Here is an 11,451-nt window from a genome sequence, read left to right on the forward strand (position 1 = left end):
GATCGCTGGATTGTCAGATCGCTGGATCTGTAAATCTCTAGATCGCTGGATCGGTAGATCGCTTGAGCTGTAGATCGTTTAATCTATAGATCGCTGGATCGATAGATCTCTGGTTCTGTAGATCGCTGGATCGTTAGATCGATGGATCTGTAGATCGCTGGATCGGTAGATCGCTGGATCTGTAGATCGCTGGACCGGTAGATGGCTGGAGCTGTAGATCGCTGGATCTACAGATCCCAGGATCTTTAGATCGCTGGATCGGTAGATCGCTGGATCGTTACATCGATGGAACTGTAAATCGCTGGATCAGTAGATCGCTGGATCGGTAGATCGCTGGATCTATAGATCGCTGGATCGTTAGATCGCTTGATCTGTAGATCGCTGGATCGGTAGATCGCTGGATCGGTAGATCGCTGGATCTATAGATCGCTGGATCGGTAGATCGCTGGAGCTGTAGATCGCTAGAGCTGTAGATCGCTGGACCGTTAGATTGCTGGATCGGAAGATCGCTTGATCGGTAGATCGCTAGATCTGTAGATCGCTGGATCGTTAAATCGCTGGATCGGTAGATCGCTGGATCTGTACATCGCTGGATCGGTAGATCGCTGGAGCTGTAGATTGCTGGATCTGTACATCGCTGGATGGGTAGATTGCTGGATCGGTAGATCGCCGGATATGTAGATCGCTGGATGTATAGATCGCTGAATTTTTAGATAGCTGGATCGGTAGATTGCTGGATCTATAGATTGCTAGATCTATAGATCGCTGGATCTATAGATCGCTGGATCTGTAGATCGCTTTATTGGTAGATCGCTGGATTGTTAGATCGCTGGACCTGTAGATCTGTAGATCGCTGGATCGGTAGATCGCTAGATCGGTAGATCGCTGGAGCTGTAGTTCGCTGGATCTATAGATCGCTGGATTGTTAGATCGCTGGATCTGTAGATCTGTAGATCGCTGGATCGGTAGATCGCTGGATCTGTAGATCGCTGGATCGGTAGATCGCTGGATCTTTAGATCGCTGGATCGTTACATCGCTGGATCTCTAGATCGCTGGATCAGTAGATCGCTGGATCGGTAGATCGCTTGATCTGTAGATCGCTGGATCTGTAAATTGCTGGATCAGAAGATCGCTGGATCTGTTGATTAATTTATCGGTAGATCGCTGGATCTGTAGATCGGTGGATCAGTAGATCGCTGGATCTGTTGATCGCTGGATTGGTAGCTCGCTGGAGCTGTAGATCGCTGGATCTATAGATTGTTGGATCGTTAGATCGCTGGAGCTTTAGATCGCTGGATCGTAAGAGCGCTGGATCGGTAGATCGCTGGATTTGTAGATCGCTGGATCTGTAGATCGGTAGATCGCTCGATCTATAAATCGCTAGATCTGTAGATAGCTGGATCGGTAGATTGCTGGATCTGTAGATCGCTGGATCGGTAGATCGCTGGAGCTGTAGATCGCTAGAGCTGTAGATCGCTGGATCGTTAGATCACTGGATCGGAAGATCGTTTGATCGGTAGATCGCTAGATCTGTAGATCGCTGGATCGTTATATCGCTGGATCGGTAGATCGCTGGATCTGTACATCGCTGGATCGGTAGATCCCTGGAGCTGTAGATCGCTGGATGTATAGATCGCTTGATCGTTAGATCGCTCGATCGGTAGATCGCTGGAGCTGTAGATCGGTGGATCTATAGATCGCGGGGTCGTAGGGTTGCTGGATCGGTAGATCGCTGGATTTGTAGATCGCTGGATCTGTAGATCGCTAGATCTATAGATCGCTGGATGTATAGATCGCTGGATCGGTAGATTGCCGGATCTGTAGATCCCTAGATCTATAGATCGCTGGATGTATAGATCGCTGGATTCGTAGATCACTGGATCGGTATATCCCTTGATCTGTAGATCGCTGGATCTGTAAATTGCTGGATCAGTAGATCGCTGGATCTGTTTATCAATTTATCGGTATATCGCTGGATCTGTAGATCGGTGGATCAGTAGATCGCTGGATCTTTTGATCGCTGGATCGGTAGATCGCTGGAGCTGTAGATCGCTGGATCTATGGATCGTTGGATCGTTAGATCGCTAGAGCTGTAGATCGCTGGATCGTAAGATCGCTGGATCAGTAGATCGGTGTATTTGTAGATCGCTGGATCTGTAGATCGGTAGATCGCTGGATCTATATATCGCTGGATCTGTAGCTAGCTGGATCGGTAGATTGGTGGATCTCTAGATCGGTAGATCTATAGATCGCTGGATCTATAGATTGCTGGATTCGTAGATCGCTGGATCGGTAGATCGCTGGATGTATAAATCGCTGAATCTGTTGATCGCTGGATCGGTAGATCGCTGGATCGGTAGATCGCTGGATCTGTAGATCGCTGGATCTGTAGATCGCTGGATCTGTAGATCGCTGGATCTGTAGATCGCTGGATCGTAATATCGCTGGATCGGTAGATCGCTGGATTTCTAGATCGCTGGATCTGTAGATCGGTAGATCGCTGGATCTATAGATCGCTGGATCTCTAGATAGATGGATCGGTAGATTGCTGGATCGGTAGATCGCTGGATCTATAGATCGCTGGATGGTCAGATCGCTGGATCTGTAGATCTCTAGATCGCTGGATCGGTAGATCGCTTGAGCTGTAGATCGTTGGATCTATAGATCGCTGGATCGATAGGTACCTAGATCTGTAGATCGCTGGATCGTTAGATCGCTGGATCTCTAGATCGCTGGATCAGTAGATCGCTGGATCGGTAGATCGCTGGACGTATAGATCGCTGGATCTTTAAATCGCTGGATCTGTAGGTCGCTGGATCGTTACATCGCTGGGTCTGTAGATCGCTGGATCAGTAGATCGCTGGATCTGTAGATCGCTCGATCGGTAGATCGCTGGATCTGTAGATCGCTGGATCTGTAGATCGCTGGATTTCTAGATCGCTGGATCTGTAGATCGGTAGAGCGCTGGATCTATAGATCGCTGGATCTCTAGATAGATGGATCGGTAGATTGCTGGATCGGTAGATCGCTGGATCTATAGATAGCTCGATCTATAGATCGCTTGATCTGTGGATAGCTCGATCGGTAGATTGCTGGATCGGTATATTGCTTGATATGTAGATTGCCAGATCTATAGATCGCTGGATCTATAGATCGCTGGATTTGTAGATCGCTCGATCGGTAGATCGCTGGAGCTGCAGATCGTTGGATCTATAGATCGCTGGATTGTTTGATCGTTGGATCCGTAGATTTGTAGATCGCTGGATCTGTAGATCGCTGGATCTGTAGATCGCTAGAGCTGTAGATCGCTGGATCGTTAGATCGCTGGATCGTTAGATCGCTGGATCGGTAGATCGCTGGATCGGAAGATCGGTGGATCTGTAGATCGCTGGATCGTTAAATCGCTCGATCTGTAGATCGCTCGATCGGTAGATCGCTGGATCGGTAGATCGCTGGAGCTGTAAATCGCTGGATCTACAGATCGCTTGATCGTTAGATCGCTGGATCGGTAGATCGCTGGAGCTGTAGATCGTTGGATCTATAGATCGCTGGATCGATAGATATCTAGATCTGTAGATCGCTGGATCGTTAGATCGCTGGATCTCTAGATCGCTGGATCAGTAGATCGCTGGATCGGTAGATCGCTGGACGTATAGATCGCTGGATCTGTAAATCGCTGGATCTGTAGATCGCTGGATCGTTACATCGCTGGGTCTGTAGATCGCTGGATCAGTAGATCGCTGGATCTGTTGCTCGCTGGATCGGTAGATCGCTGGATCGGTAGATCGCTGGATCTGTAGATCGCTGGATTGCTAGATCGCTGGGTCTGTAGATCGCTGGATCTGTAGATCGCTGGATCGGTAGATTGGTGGATATGTAGATCGGTAGATCTATAGATCGCTGGATCTATAGATTGCTGGATTCGTAGATCGCTGGATCGGTAGATCGCTGGATGTATAGATCGCTGGATCTGTAAATCGCTGAATCTGTAGATCGCTGGATCGTTACATCGCTGGATCTGTAGATCGCTGGATCAGTAGACCGCTGGATCTGTTGATCGCTGGATCGGTAGATCGCTGGATCGGTAGATCGCTGGATCGGTAGATCGCTGGATCGGTAGATCGCTGGATCTGTAGATCGCTGGATCTGTAGATTGCTGGATCGTAATATCGCTGGATCGGTAGATCGCTGGATTTCTAGATCGCTGGATCTGTAGATCGGTAGATCGCTGGATCTCTAGATAGATGGATCGGTAGATTGCTGGATGTGTACATCGCTAGATCTATAGATCGCTGGAACGGTAGATTGCTGGATCGGTAGATCGCGGGATCTATAGATCGCTTGAATTGTAGATAGCTGGATCGGTAGATTGCTCGATCGGTAGATTGCTTGATATGTAGATTGCTAGAACTATAGATCGCTGGATTTGTAGATCGCTCGATCGCTAGATCGCTGGAGCTGCAGATCGTTGGATCTATAGATCGCAGGATTGTTTGATCATTGGATCTGTAGATCTGTAGATCGCTGGATCTGTAGATCGCTGGATCGTTAGATCGCTGGATCTGTAAATCGCTGGATCTGTAGATCGGTAGAGCTGTAGATCGCTGGATCGTTAGATCGCTGGATCGGTAGATCGCTGGATCGGTAGATCGCTGCATCTGTAGATCGCTGGATCGTTAAATCGCTCGATCTATAGATCGCTCGATCGGTAGATCGCTGGATCGGTAGATCGCTGGATCTACAGATCGCTTGATCGTTAGATCGCTGGATCGGTAGTTCGCTGGAGCTGTAGATCGCTGGATGTATAGATCGCTGGGTCGTAAGATCGCTGGATTTGTAGATCGCTGGATCTGTAGATCGCTAGATCTATAGATCGCTGGATCTATAGATCGCTGGATCTGTAGATCGCTGGATCAGTAGATCGCTAGATCAGTAGATCGCTGAAGCTGTAGATCGCTGGATCTATAGATCGCTGGATTGTCAGATCGCTGGATCTGTAGATCTCTAGATCGCTGGATCGGTAGATCGCTTGAGCTGTAGATCGTTTAATCTATAGATCGCTGGATCGATAGATCTCTGGTTCTGTAGATCGCTGGATCGTTAGATCGATGGATCTGTAGATCGCTGGATCGGTAGATCGCTGGATCTGTAGATCGCTGGATCGGTAGATCGCTGGAGCTGTAGATCGCTGGATCTACAGATCCCAGGATCTCTAGATCGCTGGATCGGTAGATCGCTGGATCGTTACATCGATGGAACTGTAAATCGCTGGATCAGTAGATCGCTGGATCGGTAGATCGCTGGATCGGTAGATCGCTGGATCTGTAGATCGCTGGATCGGTAGATCGCTGGATCTGTAGATCGCTGGATCTGTAGATCGCTGGATCGTAATATCGCTGGATCGGTAGATCGCTGGATTTCTAGATCGCTGGATCTGTAGATCGGTAGTTCGCTGGATCTATAGATCGCTGGATCTCTAGATAGATGGATCGGTAGATTGCTGGATGTGTACATCGCTAGATCTATAGATCGCTGGATCGGTAGATTGCTGGATCGGTAGATCGCGGGATCTATAGATCGCTTGAATTGTAGATAGCTGGATCGGTAGATTGCTCGATCGGTAGATTGCTTGATATGTAGATTGCTAGAACTATAGATCGCTGGATTTGTAGATCGCTCGATCGCTAGATCGCTGGAGCTGCAGATCGTTGGATCTATAGATCGCTGGATTGTTTGATCGTTGGATCTGTAGATCTGTAGATCGCTGGATCTGTAGATCGCGGGATCGTTAGATCGCTGGATCTGTAAATCGCTCGATCTGTAGATCGGTAGAGCTGTAGATCGCTGGATCGTTAGATCGCTGGATCGGTAGATCGCTGGATCGGTAGATCGCTGGATCTGTAGATCGCTGGATCGTTAAATCGCTCGATCGGTAGATCGCTGGATCGGTAGATCGCTGGATCTACAGATCGCTTGATCGTTAGATCGCTGGATCGGTAGATCGCTGGAGCTATAGATCGCTGGATGTATAGATCGCTGGGTCGTAAGATCGCTGGATTTGTAGATCGCTGGATCTGTAGATCGCTAGATCTATAGATCGCTGGATCTATAGATCGCTGGATCTGTAGATCGCTGGATCAGTAGATCGCTAGATCAGTAGATCGCTGAAGCTGTAGATCGCTGGATCTATAGATCGCTGGATTGTCAGATCGCTGGATCTGTAGATCTCTAGATCGCTGGATCGGTAGATCGCTTGAGCTGTAGATCGTTTAATCTATAGATCGCTGGATCGATAGATCTCTGGTTCTGTAGATCGCTGGATCGTTAGATCGATGGATCTGTAGATCGCTGGATCGGTAGATCGCTGGATCTGTAGATCGCTTGATCGGTAGATCGCTGGAGCTATAGATCGCTGGATCTACAGATCCCAGGATCTTTAGATCGCTGGATCGGTAGATCGCTGGATCGTTACATCGATGGAACTGTAAATCGCTGGATCAGTAGATCGCTGGATCGGTAGATCGCTGGATCTATAGATCGCTGGATCGTTAGATCGCTTGATCTGTAGATCGCTGGATCTGTAGATCGCTGGATCGGTAGATCGCTGGATCTATAGATCGCTGGATCGGTAGATCGCTGGAGCTGTAGATCGCTAGAGCTGTAGATCGCTGGACCGTTAGATTGCTGGATCGGAAGATCGCTGGATCGGTAGATCGCTAGATCTGTAGATCGCTGGATCGTTAAATCGCTGGATCGGTAGATCGCTGGATCTGTACATCGCTGGATCGGTAGATCGCTGGAGCTGTAGATCGCTGGATCTGTACATCGCTGGATGGGTAGATCGCTGGATCGGTAGATCGCCGGATATGTAGATCGCTGGATGTATAGATCGCTGAATCTGTAGATAGCTGGATCGGTAGATTGCTGAATCTATAGATTGCTAGATCTATAGATCGCTGGATCTATAGATCGCTGGATCTGTAGATCGCTTTATTGGTAGATCGCTGGATTGTTAGATCGCTGGACCTGTAGATCTGTAGATCGCTGGATCGGTAGATCGCTAGATCGGTAGATCGCTGGAGCTGTAGTTCGCTGGATCTATAGATCGCTGGATTGTTAGATCGCTGGATCTGTAGATCTGTAGATCGCTGGATCGGTAGATCGCTGGATCTGTAGATCGCTGGATCGGTAGATCGCTGGATCTGTAGATCGCTGGATCGTTACATCGCTGGATCTCTAGATCGCTGGATCAGTAGATCGCTGGATCGGTAGATCGCTTGATCTGTAGATCGCTGGATCTGTAAATTGCTGGATCAGAAGATCGCTGGATCTGTTGATTAATTTATCGGTAGATCGCTGGATCTGTAGATCGGTGGATCAGTAGATCGCTGGATCTGTTGATCGCTGGATTGGTAGCTCGCTGGAGCTGTAGATCGCTGGATCTATAGATTGTTGGATCGTTAGATCGCTGGAGCTTTAGATCGCTGGATCGTAAGAGCGCTGGATCGGTACATCGCTGGATCTGTAGATCGGTAGATCGCTCGATCTATAAATCGCTAGATCTGTAGATAGCTGGATCGGTAGATTGCTGGATCTGTAGATCGCTGGATCGGTAGATTACTGGAGCTGTAGATCGCTGGATCTATAGATCGCTGGATCTGTAGATCGCTGGATCGGTAGATTGCTGGATCGGTAGATCGCCGGATCTGTAGATCGCTGGATGTATAGATCGCTGGATCTGTAGATAGCTGGATCGGTAGATTGCTGGATCTGTAGATTGCTAGATCTATAGATCGCTGGATTTATAGATCCATGGATCTGTAGATCGCTGGATCGGTAGATCGCTGGAGCTGTAGATCGCTGGATCTATAGATCGCTGGATCTGTAGATCGCTGGATCGGTAGATTGCTGGATCTGTAGATTGCTAGATCTATAGATCGCTGGATTTATAGATCGATGGATCTGTAGATGGCTGGATCGGTAGATCGATGGATCGGTAGATCGCTGGAGCTGTAGATCGCTGGATCTATAGATCGCTGTATTGTTAGATCGCTGGATCTGTAGATCTGTAGATCGCTGGATCGGTAGATCGCTGGAGCTGTACATTGCATGATCTATAGATCGCTGGATCGATAGATCTTTGGATCTGTAGATCGCTGGATCGTTAGATTGCTGGATCTGTAGATCGCTGGATCGGTAGATCGCTGGATCTGTAGATCTCTGGATCGGTAGATCGCTGGAGCTGTATATCACTGGATCTATAGATCGCTGGATCTTTAGATCGATGGATTGGAAGATCGCTGGATCGTTACATCGCTGGATCTCTAGATCGCTGGATCAGTAGATCGCTGGAGCTGTAGATCGCTGGATCTATAGATCGTTGGATCGTTAGATCGCTGGAGCTGTAGATCGCTGGATCGTAAGAGCGCTGGATCGGTACATCGCTGGATTTGTAGATCGCTGGATCTGTAGATCGGTAGTTCGCTCGATCTATAAATCGCTAGATCTGTAGATAGCTGGATCGGTAGATTCCTGGATCTGTAGATCGCTAGATCTATAGATCGTTGGATCTATAGGTCGCTGGATTCGTAGATCGCTGGATCGGTAGATCGCTTGATCTGTAGATCGCTGGATCGGTAGATCACTGGAGATGTAGATCGCTGGATCTATAGATCGCTGGATTTTTAGATCGCTGGATCGTTACATCGCTGGATCTGTAAATTGCTGGATCAGTAGTTCGCTGGATCTGTTGATCAATTTATCGGTAGATCGCTGGATCTGTAGATCGGTAGATCAGTAGATCGCTGGATCTGTTGATCGCTGGATCGGTAGATCGCTGGAGCTGTAGATCGCTGGATCTATGGATCGTTGGATCGTTAGATCGCTAGAGCTGTAGATCGCTGGATCGTAAGATCCCTGGATCAGTAGATCGCTGGATTTGTAGATCGCTGGATCTGTAGATCGGTAGATCGTTTTATCTATAGATAGCTGGATCCGTAGATAGCTGGATCGGTAGATTGGTGCATTCGTAGATCGCTGGATCGGTAGATCGCTGGATGTATAGATCGCTGTATCTGTAAATCGCTGGATCTGTAGATCGCTGGATTGTTACATCGCTGGCTCTGTAGATCGCTGGATCGGTAGATGGGTAGATCGGTGGATCGCTGAAGCTGTAGATCGCTGGATTGTCAGATCGCTGGATCTGTAGATCTGTAGATCGCTGGATCGGTAGATCGCTTGAGTTGTAGATCGCTCGATCTATAGATTGCTGGATCGATAGATCTATGGATCTGTAGATCGCTGGATCGGTAGATCGCTGCAGCTGTAGATCGCTGGATCTATAGATCGCTGGATCTTTAGATTGCTGGATCGGTAGATCGCTGGATCGTTACATCGCTGGATCTGTAAATCGCTGGATCAGTAGATCGCTGGATCTGCTAATCAATGGATCGGTAGATCGCTGGATCCGTAGATCGGTGGATCAGTAGATCGCTGGATCTGTTGATCGCTGGATCGGTAGATCGCTGGAGCTGTAGATCGCTGGATCAATAGATCGTTGGATCGTTAGATCGCTGGAGCTGTAGATCGCTGGATCGTAAGATCGCTGGATTGGTAGATCGCAGGAGTTGTAGATCGCTGGATCTATAGATCGCTGGATCTTTAGATAGCTGGATCGGTAGATTGCTGGATCTGTAGATTGCTAGATCTATAGATCGCTGGATCTATAGATCGCTGGATCTTTAGATAGCTGGATCGGTAGATTGCTGGATCTGTAGATTGCTAGATCTATAGATCGCTGGATCTATAGATCGCTGAATCTGTAGATCGCTGGTTCGGTAGATCGCTTGATCGGTAGATCGCTTGATCTATAGATCGCTGGATCTATAGATCGCTGGATCTGTAGATCGCTGAATCGGTAGTTCGCTGGAGCTGTAGATCAATGGATCTATAGATTGCTGGATCCTTAGATCGCTGGATCTGTAGATCGCTGGATCGGTAGATCGCTGGAGCTATAGATCGCTGGATCTATAGATCGCTGGATCGATATATCGCTGGATCTGTAGATCGCTAGATCTATAGATCGCTGGATTTATAGATCGCTGGATCGGTAGATCGCTTGTTCGGTAGATCGCTGGATCGGTAGATCGCTGGATCTGTAGATCGCTGGATCGGTAGATTGGTGGATCTGTAGATCGCTAGATCTATAGATCGCTGGATCTATAGATCGCTGGATCGGTAGATCGCTGGTTCGGTAGATCGCTGCTTCGGAAGATCGCTGGATCGGTAGATCGCTGGATCAGTAGATCGCTGGATTTGTAGATCGCTGGATCTGTAGATCGGTAGATCGCTGGATGTATAGATCGCTGGATCGTTACATCGCTGTATCTCTAGATCGCTGGATCAGTAGATCACTGGATCTGTTGATCGCTGGTTCTGTAGATCGCTGGATCGGTAGATCGCTGGTTCGGAAGATCGCTGGATCGGTAGATTGCTGGATCTATAGATCGCTGGATCTGTTGATCGCTGAATCGGTAGATCGCTGGAGCTGTAGATCGCTGGATCTATAGATCGCTGGATCTATAGATCGCTGGATCGGTAGATCGCTGGATTTGTAGATCGCTGGATCGGTAGATCGCTGGAGCTATAGATCGCTGGATCTATAGATCGCTGGATCGGTAGATCGCTGGTTCGGTAGATCGCTGGATCGGTAGATCGCTGGATCTGTAGATCGCTGGATGGTTACATCGCTGGATCTCTAGATGGCTGGATCAGTAGATCGCTGGATTTGTAGATCGCTGGATCTGTAGATCGGTAGATCGCTGGATCTATAGATCGCTGGATCGTTACATCGCTGTATCTCTAGATCGCTGGATCAGTAGATCGCTGGATCTGTTGATCGCTAGAGCTGTAGATCGCTGGATCGTTAGATCGCTGGATCGGAAGATCGCTGGATCGGTAGATCGCTAGATCTGTAGATCGCTGGATCGTTAAATCGCTGGATCGGTAGATCCCTGGATCTGTAGATCGCTGGATCGGTAGATCGCTGGAGCTGTAGATCGGTGAATATATAGATTGCTGGATCTATAGATCGCTGGATCTGTAGATAGCTGGAAAGGTACATTGCTGGATCTGTAGAATGCTGCATCGGTAGATCGCTGGATCGGTACATCGCTGGAGCTGTAGATCGCTAGAGCTGTAGATCGCTGGATCGTTAGATCGCTGGATTGGAAGATCGCTGGATCGGTAGATCGCTAGATATGTAGATCGCTGGATCGTTAAATCGCTGGATCGGTAGATCGCTGGATCTGTACATCGCTGGATCGGGAGATCGCTGGAGCTGTAGATCGCTGGATGTATAGATCGCTTAATCGTAAGATCGCTGGATCGGTAGATCGCTTGAGCTGTAGATCGCTGGATCTATAGATCGCTGGATCGATAGATCTCTGGAT

Source organism: Porites lutea, chromosome 1, assembly GCF_958299795.1.
Source record: "Porites lutea chromosome 1, jaPorLute2.1, whole genome shotgun sequence".
Taxonomy (NCBI): Eukaryota; Metazoa; Cnidaria; class Anthozoa; order Scleractinia; family Poritidae; genus Porites; species Porites lutea.